Source organism: Oncorhynchus mykiss, chromosome 7, assembly GCF_013265735.2.
Source record: "Oncorhynchus mykiss isolate Arlee chromosome 7, USDA_OmykA_1.1, whole genome shotgun sequence".
In the NCBI taxonomy this organism is placed as follows: domain Eukaryota; kingdom Metazoa; phylum Chordata; class Actinopteri; order Salmoniformes; family Salmonidae; genus Oncorhynchus; species Oncorhynchus mykiss.
The window spans coordinates 75,448,887-75,470,680 of NC_048571.1; positions in this window are offsets into that span (position 1 = coordinate 75,448,887).

Sequence of the window (21,794 nt, forward strand, 5' to 3'; positions counted from 1 at the left end):
TCACAGGTGCAGTCTCAGTGCTATGATGGGGTCTAAAACCAGACTGAAGCATTTCGTATACATTGTTTGTCTTCAGGAAGGCAGTGAGTTGGTGCGCAACGGCTTTTTCAGCATTTTTCGAGGGGAATAGGAGATTCGATATAGGCCTAGTTTTTAAAAATATTTTCTGGGTCAAGGTTTGGCTTTTTCAAGAGAGGCTTTATTACTGCCACTTTTAGTGAGTTTGATACACATCCGGTGGATAGAGAGCCGTTTATTATGTTCAACATAGGAGGGCCAAGCACAGGAAGCAGATCTTTCAGTAGTTTAGTTGGAATAGGGTCCAGTATGCAGTTTGATAGTTTAGAGGCCATGATTATTTTCATCATTGTGTCAAGAGATATACTACTAAAACACTTGAGTGTCTCTCTTGATCCTAGGTCCTGGCAGAGTTGTGCAGACTCAGGACAACTGAGCTTTGGAGGAATACGCAGATTTAAAGAGTAGTCCGTAATTTGCTTTCTAATGATCATGATCTTTTCCTCAAAGAAGTTCATGAATTTATTAAGTTTAAGTGAAAGCCATCCTCTTGGGGAATGCTGCTTTTTGTTAGCTTTGCGACAGTACCAAAAAGACATTTCAGTTTGTTCTTATTTTCCTCAATTAAGTTGGAAAAATAGGATGATCGAGCAGCAGTGAGGGCTCTTCGATACTGCACGGTACTGTCTTTCCAAGCTAGTCGGAAGACCTCCAGTTTGGTGTGGCGCCATTTCCGTTCCAATTTTCTGGAAGCTTGCTTCAGAGCTCGGGTATTTTCTGTATACAAGGGAGCTCGTTTCTTATGGCAAATGTTTTTAGTTTTTAGGGGTGCAACTGCATCTAGGGTATTGCGCAAGGTTAAATTGAGTTCCTCTGACCTCCTTGGGTAGGCAGAGGGAGTCTGGAAGGGCATCAAGGAATCTTTGGGTTGTCTGAGAACTTATAGCACGACTTTTGATGCTCTTTGGTTGGGATCTGAGCAGATTATTTGTTGCAAACGTAATAAAATGGTGGTCCGATAGTCCAGGATTATGGGGAAAAACATTAAGTTAAACAACATTTATTCCATGGGACAAAACTAGGTACAGAGTATGACTGTGGCAGTGAGTTGGTCCAGAGACATGTTGGAAAAAACCCACTGAGTCGATGATGGCTCCGAAAGCCTTTTGGAGTGGGTCTGTGGACTTTTCCTTGTGAATATTAAAGTCACCAAAAATGTGAAAATGATCTGCTATGACAACAAGGTCCGATTGGAATTCAGGGAACACAGTGAGGAACTATGTACATGGCCCAGTAGGCCTGTAAACAGTAGCTATAAAAAGTGATTGAGTAGGCTGCATAGATTTCATGACTAGAAGCTCAAGATGAAAATGTCGGGTTTTTTTTGTAAATTAAAATTTGCTATCGTAAATGTTAGCAACACCTCCGCCGTTGCGGGATGCACGCGGGACATGGTCACTAGTGTAACCAGGAGGTGAGGCCTCATTTGACATTTGAGTAAATTCATCAGGCTTAAGCCATGTTTCAGTCAGGCCAATCACATCAAGTTCACATCAAGATTATGATCAGTGATTAGTTCATTGACTATAACTGCCTTTGAAGTGAGGGATCTAACATTAAGAAGCCCTATTTTGAGATGTGAGGTATCACAAGCTCTTTCAATAATGGCAGGAGGGGGAGGTCTTTATTCTAGTGAGATTGCTAAGGCGTACACTGCCATGTTAAGTTTTGCCCAACCTCGGTCGAGTCACAGACACTGTCTCAATGGGGATAGCTGAGCTGACTTCACTGACTGTGCTAGTGGCAGACTCCACTAAGCTGGCAGGCTGGCTAACAGCCTGCTGCCTGGCCTGCACCCTATTTCATTGTGGAGCTAGGGGAGTTAGAGCCCTGTCTATGCTCGTAGATAATATGAGAGCACCCCTCCAGCTAGGATGGAGTTCGTCACTCCTCAACAGGCCAGGCTTGGTCCTGTTTGTGGGTGAGTCCCAGAAAGAGGGCCAATTATCTACAAATTCTATCTTTTGGGAGGGGCAGAAAACAGTTTTCAACCAGCGATTGAGTTGTGAGACTCTGCTGTAGAGCTCATCACTCCCCCTAACTGGGAGGGGTCCAGAGACAATTATTCGATGCCGACACATCCTTCTAGCTGATTTACACGCTGAAGCTATGTTGCACTTGGTGACCTCTGACTGTTTCATCCTAACATCGTTGGTGCCGACGTGGATAACAATATCTCTATACTCTCTACACTCAGCACACGCACCATCTTCAGATTAGCCTTATCGTCGGTAGCCCTGCCCACAGAAAAACAGTGTATGATCGCTGGATGATTCGTTTTAAGTCTAATACTGTGGGTTATGGAGTCGCCAATGACTAGGGTTTTCAATTTGTCAGAGCTAATGGTGGGAGCCTTCGGCGTCTCAGACCCCGTAACGGGAGGAGTAGAGGCCAGAGAAGGCTCGGCCTCTGACTCGCTGCTTAAATGGGGAGAACATTCCTACAGCATTTCCCTCCAGGAGCCATGAGAAAGTTGTCGGGGACCTGCGAGGGGACTTATACTAACGTGCGGGGACCGTGCGAGGGGACTTATACTAACGTTACTGTCTGTACTTACTGGTGGCACAGACGCTGTTTCATCCTTTCCTACACTGAAATTACCCTACCTAACGATTGCGTCTGAAGCTGGGCTTGCAGCACAGCTATCCTCACCGCAAGGCGATCGTTCTCCTGTATATTATTAGTACAGCGACTGCAATTAGAAGGCATCATGTTAATGTTACTCCTTAGATTCGGCTGTTGGAAGTCCTGATGAACCATGTCGAGATAAAACGTCCGGGGTGAAAAGTTTAATGAAAAAGTTGAGTGAGGGAAAAACTAAAAATATAAACGGTAATTAAAAACTAAAAACCTTAAAGTAAGGTTTGCAACAAAACGCACAGCAGCATGTAAACAAATCTGCAAGTTGTGACCGGATGTGACGTTATGTCAGATCTCCCTCTAATTATAGTGAAAACAGATGGCGTCATGAGGATGGAAAATGATGTGGATATATTGAAGCAACATCTCAAGACATCAGTCAGGAAGTTAAAGCTTGGTCACAAATGGGTCTTCCAATTGGACAATGACCCCAAGTATACTTCCAAAGTTGTGGCAAAATGGCTTAAGGACAACAAAGTCAAGGTATTGAAGTGGCCATCACAAAGCCCTGAGCTGGGCAGTACTGAAAAAGTGTGTGCGAGCAAGGAGGCCTACAAACCTACGAACCTGAGTTACACCAGCTTTGTCAGGAGGAAAATGTGTGGCAAAATTCATCCAACTTATTGTGGGAATCTTTGGAAGGCTACCCAAAACATTCGACCAAAGTTAAACAATTTAAAGGCAATGCTACCAAATACTAATTGAGTGTATGTAAACTTCTGTCCCACTGGGAATGTGATGAAAGAAATAAAAGCTGAAATAAATCATTCTCTTTACTATTATTTTGACATTTCACATTCTTAAAATAAAGTGGTGATCTTAACTGACCTAAGACAGGGAATAATTACAAGGATTAAATGTCAGGAATTGAGAAAAACTGAGGGTAAATGTATTTGGCTATGGTGTATGTAAACTTCCGAATTCAACTGAAAGTATTCAGACCTGTTGCTGTGAGTCTCAAAATTGAGTTCAGGTGCATCCTGTTTCCATTGATCGTCCTTGAGATGTTTCTACAACTTGTTTGGAGTCCACCTGTGGAAAATTCAATTGATTGGACATGATTTGGAAAGGCGTACAGCGGTCTATAAAAGTTCCCACAGTTGACAGTGAATGTCAGAGGAAAGAAACAAGCCATGAGGTCGAAGGAATTGTCCGTAGAAATCAGAGACTGGATTGTATCGCGACACAGATCTGAGGAAAGGTAAAATAACATTTCTTCAGAATTGAAGGTCCCCAAGACCACAGTGGCCTCCATCATTCTTAAATTGAAGAAGTTTGGAACCACCAAGACTCTTCCGAGAGCTGGCCATCCAGCCAAACTGAGCAATCTGGGGAGAAGGACCTTGGTCAGGTAGGTGACCAAGAACCCGATGGTCACTCTGACAGAGCTCTAGAGTTCCTCTGTGGAGATGGGACAACCTCCCAGAAGGACAACCTTCTCTGCAGCACTCTACCAATCAGGACTTAATGGTGGAGTGGCCAGACGAAAACCACTTCTCATTAAAAAGGCACATGACAGCCCACTTATATTTTTCAGCGGCAGGGACTGTGAGACCAGTCATTATCGAAACAAAGATGAATGGAACAGCTAGAGAGATCCTTGAAGAAAACCTGCTCCAGAGCGCTCAGGACCTCAGACTGGGGCGAAAGTTCACCTTCCAACTGGACAACAACTGTAAGCACACTGCCAAAACAATGCAGGAGTGGCTTCAAGACAAGTCTCTGAATGTCTTTCAGTGGCCGTGCCAGAGCCCAGACTTGAACCCAATCGAACATCTCTGGAGAGACCTGAAAATAGCTGTGCAGCAACGCTCCTCATCCAACCTGACAGAGCTTGAGAGGATCTGCAGAGAGGAATGGGCGAAACTTAGACCTATGTGCAACTCGGGAGCCAAAGGGTCTGAATACTTATGTTAATGTCATATGTTATTTTTAATACATTTGCAAAAAATGTCTTAAAGCCTATTTTTGCTTTTTCGTTATGGGGTATTGTGTGTAGAGTGATGAGGGAAAAAACTATTTAATCCATTTTAGAATAAGGATGTAATGTAACAAAATTTGGAAAAAGTCAAGGGGTCTGAATTACTATCCAAATGCACTGTATATTTCCACACTGTGTGAAGATGATGATAATGTAATTTAATTGTAAAAGCTGTTTGAGAAGGCCGCTTGAAATTCCAGCCTGTTTTGGGATGGAGTTTTGGCCTGCCTGGTAACATCACCAAGTGGTAAATTAGTTAATACACCAATGGAAATAAAGTTCCAGACCTCTTTGCCAATAATAGCACATTTTCAGTTTTACCCTGAAAACAAACATAGTAAAGTACTTCATTATTACCCAGAAATGATTTGATATTGAGACAAAAACAGCTGTTTAGAAAGTTTAGAAAGTAAGTAACAACTGTGATTTGCTCCACCTTGAACCTGTTGCATAGCCAGCTTCTACTTTGTCTGTCCTTCTGCTCACATTGGTGGAGGTAACGAAAACTCACTCACTTTTGTACATCGCCTTGGTCCGTACAATTGACCTTATTTTAGAGCCCCAAAAACGTAATACATCCAGATCAACTGTAATGTCGATACCATTGTAAAGCACACGTTCTACCCTTTCCAACAAAATAAATGACATGACCTAAACGCTGCCCGTTTCTGCATAATTCAAAAAGACAATGAGCCCCGTCGGCTCTTTTTAAAAATGGCGGGTGGGGAAGCGACACTAATGCGTGATAGTGAGAAGGAGAGATGTGTGGGAAAATAGCTTTTTTTCACTGGATCTGTCCAACTTAACACCTTATCGCCTCTAAAATGTAAATACAACACGATAAAGAGTTTATATAACGTGTCATTACATACCTATTTGAAGGTTTGTGTCAAATTTGAATCAGGTTTTTAGGACGGTGCTAAAGTGTTCTTCAGAAGTAAACAGCGGCTTTGAGAATGATGATCGCATGCAATGATGATGCAAAAAATGACTAGGTATCCCCCCCTTACCCCAGTCACTGTCCATTTCTTGTTTTTAAAGGATGGGAGAAGTGCTACACCTGGTGGAGAGAGATTGTAAGACAGAAATAGTTGCACGGAATGGGGTGAGTTTACATTAGGTATCTTTCTGCTCTGCTATTCTTTCATTAAATTTAGAAAAAGTAGTGAAATATATTTCCTGTGTACTTAATTTAAACTTTGAGTCAAAAATCTGTTTATTAAGAACGTTATCTTTGTACACAAGCTCAGTGGAATGTTCATCTTTTGTGTTGAGCATGAGCTGCTAACTATCCATGTTGTTTTTAGCATTTGCTAGCAATGCAGCTTGGCATGTTAGCATTCTTGCTAGGCTGTGATTCTCATTGGTAAAACGAGTAGACATTAATTCTCACTGGTCAGACAGGGAGGGTTAGACTGATTCACTATCTGACAGATTCAGTTGAGACACATTAAACTGAAAGCATATTGTTTCCAGTTTCTATAACTATGTAGTTATGGTACCTTTTTGCTACTTGCAAATTAATGGTTCTGCAGATGCAGTTGAGACACTGAACTGAAAGCCTGTTGTTTTCTATTTTTTCTAACTATGCCGGCAGACAATGGATACTCTGATACATCCAGACCGTCGTTGTGGTGTTATCCTTTCGTGACTCGGATCATACTCTGCCCATCCTGCTAAGGTTACTGCCTAAAAGGTCAAAGTGGGGTGATAATCAGATTTCTTATCTCTGGCTGGTTAGCCGAGTGCCAGAGCGAGCTTCTTGTGGTGAAGTCACACTGCCTGAGACTTGAAGTGGTGTCTCACTTGCAAAGAAAAGACCATGGTTTCGGTAGAGTGATTGGTTAGAACGCTGCTTGGTGAGTGCAAAGTGCTGTTGTGCGGAAGGTCCCGGGCTTATGTTTATGTAGGGACAGGGACAAGACCGACTGTTACATTAACATGTTTACTCACCAGGGAGTGACAAATATGAAATGTGCCTGCAATGTTGGCAAGGTGCCAGACAGCCCAGTAAGTAATGTTATTCATAAACAAGCTGCTTTTTTTTACGTGATCTCGTAGATACCCTGCTCCCATTAAAATGACCTCCCCTTTAAAACTCACATCATTGGCATTTCACTTGACATTTAATCCAATTAAACATACGACTGAAATAAGTTGACTCAATGAAAGCCTTTGCATTTTAATGCCACATTATAGCAGGCTTGTAAAAATGAGGAGCAGGGATTGTATTCTAAGAAGGGCAGATGGGAAAGCTGAGCAACATGACGGTCCACATAATTTCCACAGTGAGCGTACATCATTGTGGATGTTAACGACTTCATAGGCCCGCTTTCTCTTATCATTCTTAGATCGCGCCCTAACCACACACTTTATGGCACAAGAGCAAAGTCACTCAATGGTATCTGTAATTAAATCGCACACCCTGTTTGAAAGGACAAGCAAAGGGCAGTGGCCAGGTAGTCATAACGTGTCTTCTCTCATCATTTCCCGGAGAAGCTGGGCTCGAGGAGCATAAGCTATTTTATCCTTAAAAATGTTTTGTTTTTGGGTACCAATACTGTATAATAAAATATGTAATTTTTATTAGGCTATGAAAACCCTATTATATTCGTTCTCAATATAACATTAGGTCCTTTTCCATAACCATATCATAAACTTTAGCCCCCCCCCCCCCCCCCCCCCCCACACGACCAATGACCCCCCCATTGGTCATGTGACAACAGCACATGACCAATGTTCTACCCCCAAGCCATAAGACTGCTAAACATGACTGCTAAGTAGCTCATGAAATGGCTACACGTGGCTGCTACTTTCCATTATCTATCCTGTTGTCTCGTCACTTTAACCCTACCTATATGTACATAGCTAAAGTTGAAGTCTGATGTTTACATACACCTTAGCCAAATACATTTACACTCAGTTTTTCACAATTCCTGACATGTAATCCTAGTAAAAATTCCCTGTCTTAGGTCAGTTAGGATCACCACTTTATTTTAAGAATGTGAAGTTAGGATCACCACTTTATTTTAAGAATGTGAAATGTCAGAATAATAGTAGAGAGAATTATTTATTTCAGGTTTTATTTCTTTCATCACATTCCCGGTGGGTCAGAAGTTTACATACACTCAATTAGTATTTGGTAGCATTGCCTTTAAATTATTTAACGTGGGTCAAACGTTTCGGGTAGCCTTCCACAAGCTTCCCACAATAAGTTGGGTGAGTTTTGGCCCATTCCTCCTCACAGAGTTGGTGTAACTGAGTCAGGTTTGTAGGCCTCCTTGCTCACACACGCTTTTTCAGTTCTGCCCACAAATTTTCTATATGATTGAGGTCAGGGCTTTGTGATGGCCACTCCAATATCTTGACTTTGTTGTCTTTAAGCCATTTTGCCACAACGTTGGAAGTATACTTGGGGTCATTGTCCATTTTGAAGACGCATTTGCTTCCAAGCTTTAACTTTTGAAAGATGTCTTGAGATGTTGCTTCAATATATACATAACATTTTCCTCCCTCATGATGCCATCTATTTTGTGAAGTGCACCAGTCCCTCCTGCAGCAAAGCACCACCACAACATGATGCTGCCACACCCGTGCTTCACGGTTGGGATTGTGTTCTTTGGCTTGCAAGCCTCTCCTTTTTTCCTACAAACATAACAATGGTCATTATGGCCAAACAGTTATATTTGTGTTTCATCAGACCAGAGGACATTTGTCCAAAAAGTACAATCTTTTTCCCCATGTGCAGTTGCAAACCGTAGTCTGGCTTTTTTTATGGCGGTTTTTCCTCCTTGCTGAGCAGCCTTTTAGTTTTTATTTTATTTATTTCACCTTTATTTTACCAGGCTAGTTGAGAACAAATTCTCATTTCCAACTGCTACCTGGCCAAGATAAAATATAGCAATGACACAACACCACACAGGTACACATGGAATAAACAAAAAATACAGTCAATAATACAGTAGAAAAAAATAAAACAAAAAGTCTATATACGGTGAGTGCAAATGAGGTAAGATAAGGGAGGAGGTAAGGCAATAAATAGGCCATGGTGGCGAAGTAATTACAATATAGCAATTAAACACTGGAATGGTAGATGTGCAGAAGATGAATGTGCAAGTAGGGATACTGGAGTGCAAAGATAAATAAATAAATACAGTATGGGGATGAGGTAGTTGGATGGGCTGTTCACAGATGTGCTATGTACAGGTGCAGTGATCTGTGAGCTGCTCAGACAGCTTGTGCTTAAAGCTAACAATTTTTGCTATTCGTTCCAGTCATTGGCAGAAGAGAACTGGAAGGAAAAGCAGCCAAAGGAGGAATTAGCTTTGGGGGTGACCAGTGAGATATACCTGCTGGAGCGCATGCTACGAGTGGGTGCTGCTATGGTGACCAGTGAGCTGAGATAAGGTGGGGCTTTTACCTACCAGAGACTTGAAGATGACCTGGAGCCAGTGGCTTTGGCGACGGATATGAAGCGAGGGCCATCCAAGGAGAGCGTACAGGTCACAGTGGTGGGTAATATATGGGGCTTTGGTGACAAAACGGATGGCACTGTGATGGACTGCATCCAAATTGTTGAGTAGAGTGTTGGAGGCTATTTTATAAAGGACACAGCCGAAGTCGAGGATCAGCAGGATGGTCAGTTTTACGGGGATATGTTTGGCAGCATGAGAGAAGGATGCTTTGTTGCGAAATAGGAAACCAATTCTAGATGTAATTTTGGATTGGAGATGCTTAATGTGAGTCTGGAAGGAGAGTTACAGTCTAACCAGACACCTAGGTATTTGTAGTTATCCACATATTCTAAGTCGGAGCCATCCAGAGTAGTGATGCTGGACGAGCGGGCAGGTGTGGGCAGTGATCGGTTGAAGAGCATGCATTTAGTTTTACTTGCATTTAAGAGCAGTTAGAGGCCACGGAAGGAGAGTTGTATGGCATTGAAGCTCGTCAGGAGGTTAGTTAACAAAGTGTCCACAGAAGGGCCAGAAGTATACAGAATGGTGACGTCTGCGTAGAGGTGGATCAGAGAATCACCAGCAGCAAGAGCGACATCATTGATGTATACAGAGAAGAGAGTTGGCCCGAGAATTGAACCCTGTGGCACCCCCATAGCCTTCTGGGTTTTAGGTGGTCTTCCTGAGCCAGTATTCAGACACAGCTAGAACATCTGGGTTGGCAGAGTGTGCTAGGACAGTGAATAAAACACATTTAGGGAGGAGGCTTCTAATGTTAACATCTCGGAAACCAAGGCTTTTACAGTTACGGAAGTCATCAAATGATAGCGCCTGGGGAATGGGACTGGAGCTAGGCAGGGCCTGGATTATGTCGATATAGGACTAGTTTTACTGTGGATGTAGATACTTTTGTACCTGTTTCCTCCAGCATCTTCACAAGGTCCTTTGCTGTTGTTCTGGGATTGATTTGCACTTTTCGCACCAAAGTTCGTTCATTTCTAGGAGACAGAACGCGTCTCCTTCCTGAGCGGTATGACGGCTACGTGGTCCCATGGTGTTTATACTTGCGGACTATTGTTTGTACAGATGAACGTGGTACCTTCAGGCATTTGGAAATTGCTCCCAAGGATGAACCAGACTTGTGGAGGTCTACAACTTTTTTTTCTGAGGTCTTGGCTGATTTCTTTTGATTTTCCCATGATGTCAAGCAAAGAGGCACTGAGTTTGAAGGTAGGCCTTGAAATACATCCACAGGTACACCTCCAATTGACTCAAATTATGTCAATTAGCCTATCAGAAGCTTCTAAAGCAGTGACATAATTTTCTGGAATTTTCCAAGCTGTTTGAAGGCACAGTCAACTTAGTGTATGTTAACTTCTGACCCAAAGGAATTGTGATACAGTGAATTACAATTGAAATAATCTGTCTGTAAACAATTGTTGTAAGAATTACTTGTATCATGCACGAAGTAGATATCCTAACCGAATTGCCAAAACTATAGTTTGTTAACTAGAAATTTGTGGAGTGTTTTTAAAACAAGTTTTAATTACTTCAACCTAAGTGTATGTAAACTTACGACTTCAACTGTACCTCAATTAGCTCATATCCCTGCACATTTTCTGAGTACTGGTACTCCCTCTATATAGGGTACTCCCTCTATATAGCCATGTTATTGTTACTCATTATTGTTATTTGTTATTCACTGTGTATTTATTCAGTGTATTACAATTCATATTGTTTGTTTTTATCTTTAACTCTTTTACTCTGCATTGTTGAAAAAGGACCCGCAAGTTAGCATGTGACAAATAAAATTTGATTTGAGCAAATAAACCTGTGTGGCTTTTGGTACAGTCATCCTCGGCTTATATTTGTTCAATCATTAGGCATACTGTATGTTTTATGGGTTGTCCCAGTCTGAGCATGATTGTTCTGTGTTTTCTAAGACTTCCTTGACAGACTTACATTTCCAGTGGATACTTCAATAGTTACCTCAAATGTATGTAAGGCAGGTAGGCTTAAGCTCTTATAAAAAAAAAAGGGTTCTAAAAGGGTTCTTCGGGTGTCCCCATAGGAGAAGCCTTTTTGGTTCTAGGTAGAACCCTTTTTGGTTTCAGGTACTGTAGAACCCTTTTGGGATTCATGTAGAACTCTGTGGAAAGGGTTCTACATGGACCCCTAAAGGGTTCTACCCGGAAGGGTTCAATGGGTTCTCCTATTGTGACAGCTGAAGAATCCTTTTAAGTTCTAGATAGCACCTTTTTTCTAAGTGTATACTATGAATAGCATGTTCGCCCTGTGCCATTTGCTGTCTTGTGGTTCTATCAGTTTTTGTTGTCTGTTCTATGTTTGTCTTTCATAGTTTTTAATATTCAATGGCGTATTGTGTTTTTATGGCTGTGGACCACTCTGGCTTGTGTCCTTGAGTTTGAGTTAGGCACTATGGTCCGATTCCAACTTAGGAAAGCATGCGTTTCCTACGCACTTCTCAGTAGTTGGTATTCAGACTTACCATATGCAGGTGTGAAACAGGCTTTGCAGGCGGGGTGTCACATCCTGATCTGTTTCACCTGTCTTTGTGCTTGTCTCCACCCCCTACCAGGAGTCTCCCATCTCCCCTCATTATCCCCTGTGTTCTCTGTTTGTCTGTTGCCAGAATTATTAGCGAAATAAGTAAAGGTCAGAATGCAGCTCATCTCTAGACACACCTCCGCCACACCTTCATTTATTCAATCTCCCCCCAAAATGAATAGCAGGTAAATAAAATGTTATTCTCATCCTTAAGGTCAAGGTCAGTATACACTAGAGAGAAAGTGCTTAAAAGGGGAATTATGTTCCATTCAGGTCGGAATCAGTCCCTATATAAATATACCATTCTAACTCACAATCTTCTAACAAACCAAATTCAAGAGCCTTTCTTAAATTTATTGTCAAAGAAAAATACTGAAATCTGTGAACCGCATCTTTGTATATCTAAAGAGAAACCTCTTCTCTCTCGGTCTCAACTATTCCTTAGAAGCCAAGGGAAGGGATACATTTCCTGAGCCAGTCCCACTTCTCTGATGGTCCATGTGCACACACACACACACACACACACACACACACACACACACACACACCCTCTGATTCTCATTTGCTGTTGCAACTAGCTGATGTGCATGCAGAATAACAATCTACAAGCAGACACCCGTACATATCAACCACACACACACACACAACAAACACCAGCAACTGAGGATAAGCCCCCCCGTGCTGTCTTCCCCATGTCCCTCTCAGTATTGATTTCCATGGCGAGGGCAGGCAGCTGAAATCCCCTCTGCTGTGCTGGGGAAGAGGCTGATGGGGAGCTGCCCTCTGCAGACTTCTTGTCAGGGAGAGGGTTGAGCAGTCTATTAATGGACAGAGAAGCCAGGGCTGGGTATTCATCTGCCCCCACAGGTCTCCTTGGAGTGCATAACATGTGCAGAACATCTTTAAAAAGGTCTTGTGCAGAGGTGACATCGTATTATTTGTATTTCTTCTGCAATTTATAATCAGTATGGACACAAAGACAGCCAGGCACACCCCCTACATACATTGGTGTAGACAATAACACACACACAAACACACACACAAAGACAGCCTAAACACACACACACACATACACACACCCACCCACCCATCTTCACCTGTTTTAAGTCTTTCAAATGTACAGTTGGCCACTGAAAAAGCCATTGTGGATATCTACCAATGAGTCCCCTTGGTAATTATTGCTCCTCAAGGCCATGCATTGTTTATGAAAATAATTTGCCAAATGTCAAAGCATTTTTTCTGATTACCTGGCGGTATGCCTGTGACTGAATGCCAAAAAACCCAAAAGCTCTCTGCATTCAAATGACTTCATTGCTTTTGTGAAGAGTTGCAAGGGAGTTTGCATATATGATAGCGACAGTCACATCAATATCCAGGGGGATGGCGATCCACAGATATCAGACCTGCTATATTTCTTTCTTATTTTGACTCCTAGCTAGGATTAAGAGATTTCTAGGACCACAGTTTATCCTACTTTAATCCATACTAATGTTGCTTTAAAAAAACAAAGAATTGTACAGTCTGCATTTCAACTGCGTTACATATTGCAATAGGGAGATTGTTTTGTTCAGACTTATGTGTAGACTGTTTTGATTCCTTACTTATTTGTAGTGTTGAACAAGTACAGTATGTTATAGGCCCAATGTAAGTTGCTATAGTATTGTAGGCCCAATGTTAGTTGCTATGGTATTGTAGGCCCAATGTGAGTTGCTATGGTATTTTTGGCCCAGTGTATGTTGCTATGGTATTATAGGTCCAATGTGTGTTGCAATGGAAGTATAGGCCCAATGTGAGTTGCTATGGTATTATAGTCCCAATGTGAGTTGCTATGGTATTATAGGCCAAATGTAAGTTGTAGTATTTTAGTCCAAATGTGAGTTGCTGTGATATGTAAGCAGAGGATGAGAGAAGATATCCAAGAAAAGTAGAACAACACTCTCCTCTAGTGGACAATGAGCAATGAAATCATCCACATTGCCTCCTTGCTCTAGGTTGCCTTTACACAGGCAGCCCATTTCTGATCTTATTTTCACTCTTTGGTATTTTGACAGATCAGATCAACTCTAAAAAAAGATCTGATGTGAAAAGATCTGTTGTGATTGGTCAAAATACCAATTAGTATAAAAATATATATCTTAATTGGACTGCCTGTGTAATTGGACAGCCTATTTGACTCAGCCCTTAGGTTTATTATCCAGAGGTTATTGGGTTGTAAATTGAATAATTAAATTCTAAAATGATCATATCCGTAAAACGAAATGTTCATATATATATAATAATTATAATAATTCTCCATTCTGACACTACTGTTTGTCAGATATTAATGATTAATGAATTATTTATTTTACCTCACATTAGTCTCATTCCAAACATCGTAAATTGTTGCTTATCTGCACGAACCCAGTCTTCACAATGAGTCATCCATACATCAATTGTCTTAAATCATTTATTTATTAATATTAACTAAGTAATTCACAGAAATGCACAAACAAACAAACAAAGTCAATATGGTTACAAGAAATGATAAGGGAATGTGCCCTAGTGGGCTAAACCGGCATCGTGGCTTGGTGGACAAAACGGGGAGTGGGGGTCAGCTAAGAAGTCACTACAGAGTGATAATTATAACAATTGGAATGCTAATCCTTTATACATGAACGCTCACTCATTCGGGAACAATTGCAATCAATATATATATTTACGCTCAGTGTGTCGTCTTGATCGCTGTTGAAAAATGTGTTAATTTTGTAGAATTGTCCATCTCTCTCTCTCTCTCTGTCTTGGTTAGAGGGGATAGTTCAGAGTGACATTAATTCATTTGTTATAGAATGGTTGTTTTGGCGGTTGTCATTCTTCGCGTTCAATGAAGAAGACTGACAAACGCCGCCCGAACAAGGAGAAGAACCGACTTCGACGGAAGACGAGACAATTTATCTATATTCTTTAGTCGAGTATGGACGAACATGCATTATTTAACCCTCCTGTTGTGTTTGTTTCATGTTTATTAATTCTGTGTTCCCGGTCCAAAATGACCTCCCCATTATATATGATTAGAAATCCATAATAATCCATATATTATCACCTAATGTTGTGTTAGATCTTTTTATCAACTTAAGTTCTTGTGAACATTACATGTTTCGAAATTATATTTGCTATTGATGGCCTGTAGGCCTCATTGACCTGAGCTCATACAACTAGTTTTTGAGTAAAAAAAAGCATAATGTATAGATTATTTTGACTATAACAAATACTCAGATGAAACATATTGTGCTATTTATCACAGACTACTTTGTATGAAAGTTTAACAGGGTCTCTCTCCTCCACACCAATGTCATGGTCAAAAATATGATCAAGAGCCTCACATACAGTATATTGTTTGGTCATTGTGCTGCCACAGAATGAATTGTGAACAAGGCCTCAAAAAAGCTTTATTTACCAGAACTGCGAGAAAAGTTCTATATATTATTGAAACAAAGTTGCAATTGTTTGTGAGAATGCCAACAGGTGTGGTTCCCGTGGAGGAACGATTCTATTGGGAAAAGGTTCCCATGGGGGCTGCCATGAAAGCCAAGAAGGGCCCATGCCCATCCATGTGCTGAATGGGAATGTGCCTGAACTCAATTTTATACACTAACTGTAGTCTCATCCATTCATTTCTAATGACCGGTCATTTTTGACCGGTAACAGCACAGGTGTACACCCAAAATGTAAGGAAAATCATCTAAATGTATTTTGTGTATTCAGATGCCCTGTTTGGACAAAGTCATGGAACCTTATGTCACGACTTCCGCCGAAGTTGTTCCCTCTCCTTGTTCGGGCGGTGTTCGGCAGTCAACATCACTGACCTTCTAGCCATTGCTGATCCATTTTTCATTTTCCATTGGTTTTGTCTTGTCTTCCATCACACCTGGTTCCAATCCCATCAATTACATGTTGTGTATTTAACCCTCTGTTTCCCCTCATGTCCTTGTCGATGATTGTTTATTGTAAGTGTATGTGCACATCTGTACTGGTGTGCATCAGGTTGTTACCCACTGATTTTTGTTATTATGTTTTCCTGTGTTTTTTTTGTAAATAAACTGCGCCGTTGGAAACACAGTTATTTCTCTCTTGCGTCTGACTTCTCTGCCACCAGTTAAACACCCTTACACCTTATGACAATCATATTAAATTAACTACCCTTTTCAGAGAGAACTTGTAAATCGGTCCAATTCGACCGGAACACAGCAGGAGGGTTAACCAATTAATCACAATGATGAGGACTTTACGAATTTCAATTTCCTCACTAGAAGACCATGTATAAACCTTTTATGGATGGTGTACTTGGCTAATTTATGGCTAGGATAAGAGACACCCAAGGCATTGCTGTTGAACCAGCTTTTGTTATAGTAGTGCAAGGGTGGCCTACTGTGGGCTTAGGTTTTTATCTAATGAAACGGAAAACAAGCAAAAACGTATATGTTTCTGAATACGACGGTCACTGGCGCCATCTCATCTTTCCACGATGGGCCTATGGACATTTTAGCCTACATGGAGGTGGGGTTTACGCACATCCAAAATAATAACAGCAGCTGGATAAAACAGTGTACAGATAAAAATATTATTTTAATAAAACTTTGGTGGTGATTTATTTTAAAGCGGTCTCAAGTGCCAAACCCTTCTTGGTTTTGGGAGAGCGAGGTAAATTGTCACATGGGTAAGTTGTCAAACAGTTCATACCACCAACACTAGAGGCGCTATCTCAAAAATCAAATAGCTACTTTGTTGGACTACATGTTCTATGGTCACATAGTCACATGTGGTCAAGGTCACTCTAATCTGAGGTGAGCATAAGTTTCTTATTTTTCTTCAAAAGTAAAAAATTGTCACTTTACATTTTATGCAATAAAACTTTGTTAGGTATGAATGTTCAAAATGATAATTTTAGTTAGAGAGGAGACAATACAGTGTCTTTTGATACTGTAACTGCAGTCCTATGTTGAGCTAACCTTGAGATTTAGCCAACATTAGCACACATGGCACACAAGTTGTCTCAATGACCTTGGGGCAAGTCTTCACGTGACAACTTGCCCCAGTATACATAGACATATAGCACATGCTCAAAAAAATTGTGATATTGTGTAATCAGCTCTGATAATAGTATTAAATGTTAGTGTAAATAGATTATTATATATACATATAGTTCAGAGCAGCAGACATATCCCTGGACTACACAAGACAGGCTCTGGCGTGTGTGTGTGTGTGTGTGTGTGTGTGTGTGTGTGTGTGTGTGTGTGTGTGTGTGTGTGTGTGTGTGTGTGTGTGTGTGTGTGTCTCATACATGCCTAATGTATGAGACAGTATATCCACAGACTACTTCATGTCATGAATTTAGTGTGATGTTGTGAATTACAATGTGGCAACAATGATAGTAGACAGGGAGATGGGTGTAATAAGCCTGTAATGAATATGTAATTGCAATGAGGAAATGTGTTTTGAAGGAAAGAAGGGAAGGGAGGAAGGAAGATGGATAGAAATGATAAAAGAAAGACAGAGAATGGCAGCACACCACCTGGCATAATGTTAAAGGCAGTGAGGCAGGTGAAGTTGCAGAACAAATCAATCAGGAGTACAGCGAAGGATTGGTACTCTGACTCGGTATTGTCAAAAGGTTACCAGAGAAGAAGCTAAAATTCAAACAGCCATGCCAACAACAGTGGTTGGCTATACAAAGCCACGGCAGGTTTTTGCACCTGATTTGGAGATGCAGCTTGTTCAGTGTATCACTAGGTCAGCTGACATTTATTTTTGTCTGTAGCCAAGTGAGGTCAGAAGACTTGCCTACCTGTTTGCTGTGGCACACCAGATGACATTTGTGCCAATGTGGCAAGAAAGAGAAAAGGCCAGCTTGGAGTGGTTTACAAGCTTCTTAAAGCGGAACCCAACGCTGTTGCTGAGAAAACCAGAGACAACTAGCCTTGCCAGGGCAAGTAACTTCAACAGAGAAAATTTTAATGCTTTCTTTGACAATGTAGCAGAAGTGCTACAGAGATATCAATTTGGACCAGGAGACATATGGAATGTCGATGAAACTGGGGTGACCACTGTACATAAACCTGACAAAGTGGTGGGCAGACATGGATTCAAACAAGTAGGGTCACTGACCACCACTGAAAGGGGAACCCTCGTCACACTGGCCTGTGCTGTCTCAGCCACAGGGAATAGTATACTTCAATATTTTATATTCCCCTATGTCAACTTCCGCAATAATTTCCTGATCAACGGGCCACCTGGCAGCAAAGAGGGGCAAATCTCTCTGGGTGGATGAAAGATGTGCACTTTGTTGACTTCCTGAAACATTTCGTCGAGCATACGAAGTGCTCAAAGGAGAAGCCCTGTTTACTCCTTTTGGACAAAACCCAGAATCTCATCTGTCCAATCTCATCTGTCAAATATGCCAAAGAAAATGGCATAATTATGCTGTCTTTCCCACCCCATTGCTCTCATCGGCTTCAACCCTTAGACAGATCTGTCTACAGGCCGCTAAAGAGGCGCATCAACACCACGTGTGATGCCTGGATGAGGAACAATCCCGGGAAGACAATGTCAATTCATGACATTCCTGGGATTGTGTCAATCGCCTATCCTCTGGCTGCAACCCACTTGAACATTCAGGCTGGCTTTAGGGTGGCTGGGGTACAACCTTACAACATGGATGTATTTCTGGAAAGTTTGCACCATCCTACGTTACAGATCTCCCCATTCAGAACCCAACCCTACCAGGTCCCAGCACCAACCCTATCCTGCCAGGCCCCAGCAACATTTCAGCCCTGCCAGGCCCCAGCACCAACCTGCCAGGCCCCAGCAACATTCCAGCCCTGCCAGGCCCCAGCACCAACCTGCCAGGTCCCAGCAACATTTCAGCCCTGCCAGGCCCCAGCACCAACCTGCCAGGCCCCATCACCAACCTGCCAGGCCCCAGCACCAACCTTCCAGGCCCCAGCACCAACCTGCCAGGCCCCAGCACCAACCTGCCAGGCCCCAGCACCAACTTGCCAGGCCCCAGCAACATTCCAGCCCTGCCAGGCCCCAGCACCAACCTGCCAGGCCCCAGCAACATTTCAGCCCTGCACAGGCCCCAGCACCAACCTGCCAGGCCCCAGCACCAACCTGCCAGGCCCCAGCACTATTCCAGCCCTGCCAGGCCCCAGCACAATTTCAGCCCTGCCAGGCCCCAGCACCAACCTACCCTGCCTCGAACGAGCTCAGACACAGACCTGCCCAGTTCTTATGCTAGCACCAGCTCACCCTTGCACAGCAATGCCATTGCTGAAAGTGGACTACCAACTCCAGAGGACATCCGACCATATCCAATAGCTGGCCCCCGAAAACCAGCTTGCAAAGGAAGAAAACGGTGCAAAACCGCAATGCTAACTGACACACCAGTGAAGAAGGCACAAGAAATGGAAAAGGCACAATCTAGCAAAAGGCTGTTTCTGAAGAAAGGGAAGCAAAGGGGGGAGTCTAAATCTGGATCTGCAAAGAAAGAAAATTCATAGAAGGGTCATCATCAGATGAAGAGGAGTGCTTCTGCCTCATCTGTGTGGAGCCATTTTCAAACAGCCTTCCAAAGGAGACTTGGGTAAAGTGTGTGAGATGCAACAAAAGGGCCCATGATGCTTGCACCGCAGGCCAGGCAATTTATGTGTGCCAGAACTGTGACTCTGAAGATGAGTCTGATTAGTCAGATACGGATGTACGTCGTATAGGCTGTTACAAAACGGCTCATTTGTGCATTAGTGTGTTTAAAAACCACATCTGTTTTGTTAAGACTTCAAACATTTAAGCAAGTTATCTGCAGCATTAAATTCCATTCCTATTCCAACAATTACCATGGATCTATGTGCATGCCAGAGGATGTTTGATTTCAAAGTTCGAAGTGTCACGGCCTGACCTGTTCAAATCAAATCTAATTTTATTTGTCACATACACATGGTTAGCAGATGTTAAAGCGAGTGTAGCAAAATGTTTCACCTGTCCTTGTGCTTGTCTCCACCCCCCTCCAGGTTTCGCTTATTATCCCTGGGGTATTTATCCCTGGGTTTCCTGTCTCTCTGTGCCAGTTCGTCTTGTTTTGTCAAGTGAACCAACATTTTTCCTAGCTCCTATTTTGTCCTAACCCTCCTGGATTTGACCCTTGCCTATCCTGACGCCGAACCCGCTTGCCTGACCTCTCTTCCTGTTCTGATCTCGAGCCTCCCTATCCCCTTGTACTGTTTGGACTCAGACCTGATCACTAAATCCCTGCCTGTCCTGACCTTGAGCCTGCCTATCGCCTGGTACTGTTTGGAGTCTGACCTGGTTTATGAACTCTTGCCTGTCCCCGACCTGCCTTTTGCCTACACTTTTGTTATAATAAATATCGGAGATCAACCATCTGCCTCCTGTGTCTGCATTTGGGTCTCGCCTTGTGACCTTATACAAAGTAAAGTGGTCGTGCCACTTAATTAATGTGTGCCTTGCCAGCATTATTGTTTTGACTGAAGGCATGATTTGCCAGATTCTCTAGGCATGCTAGTTTTTATTTTGAGTTCTTTAATGAAGTTGAATTTGGGTTTGAATTTGAAATGAATTAGTTGTGTTCTTATTTGTTGATAATCCAATGTGACAACTTTTGCGACGTAGTGTGACAATTTCCCCGAAGATGGGGCAAATTGTCAAAAGTGCACACTCTCTATTTAACAGTATACAACTCCGTACTGAAATAAGATATGACGATGTAATGAATACAAAATATGTTCATTTGGTATGCCATTTATACCATTGTGATATATTGTGCCCAGTAAATGTTAGACAGTGTGAAACGTAACATTTGCGCAGGACAAAAAAAAGTGGAAGGGAGGCTGTGCATTGTTTCAAATGAAATTAAACAAGATAGGAAAATAACATTCAATCAAATCAAGCGTTTGTTAAAACCAGTTTGGGAAAGGCTAGCGGGACACCTCGACAACACCCGGTGAATTTGCAGAGCGCCAAATTCAAATGAAATTACTACAAATATTTAACTTTCATAAAATCACAAGTGTAACACATCAAAATAAAGCTTAACTTGTCGTTAATCCAGCCGCCGTGTCAGATTTCAAAAAGGCTTTACGGCAAAGCAAACCATGTGATTATCTGAGGACAGCGCTCCGCTTACCAAAACTTAAAAAACATATTTCAACGAAGCAGGTGCGACACGAAAGTCAGAAATAGCGATATAAAAAAAACCTTACCTTTGACGATCTTCTTCTGTTGGCACTCCAAAAGGTCCCAGTTACATCACAAATGGTCCTTTTGTTCGATAATGTCCTGGCGCACTTCAGTCAATAATCCATCCAGTTTCCCTCCATCAAATGCATACAAAATTATTCCCAAATGCTACTAATAAACTTTTCCAAACAAGTCAAGCTCAAAAACCCTCCAATGTGGATGATTTAAAACTATTCTGCAAAGAAGAGTGGGTCAAAATTCCTCCACAGCGATGTGAAAGACTCAATGCCAGTTATCGCAAACGCTTGATTGCAGTTGTTTCTGCTGAGGGTGGCACAACCAGTTATTAGGTTTAGGGTGCACATAAAGCACTTCTCTCTCTCATAGGGCCATGAAGGTTCGGATAGCTTTTTTCCTTTAATAAAAAAAAAATCACTTAAACTACATTTTGTGTTTACTTGGGTTATCTTTGTGTAATATTAAAATTTGGTTGTTCTGAAACATTTAAGTGTGACAAATGTGCAAAAAATAAGAGATCAGGAAGGGGGCAAATACTTTTTGACAGCACTGTAAATAAAAAAACAAGAAAATTATATTTACTACACAACAAACATGAGGATAAAAAAACAAAAGAATAACAATAAAACGGAAAGACTAAAAAAACCACCCTAAGGAAAAGCAAAGCTAAAAAGGTGTGTGTTAAGATTTATTTTAAATATGTCAACAGTAAATATGTCAAAAACTCCCTAGAAAGGCCAAAACCTAGGAAGAAACCTAGAGAGGAACCAGGCTATGAGGGGTGGCCAGTCCTCTTCTGGCTGTGCCGGGTGGATATTAAAACAGAA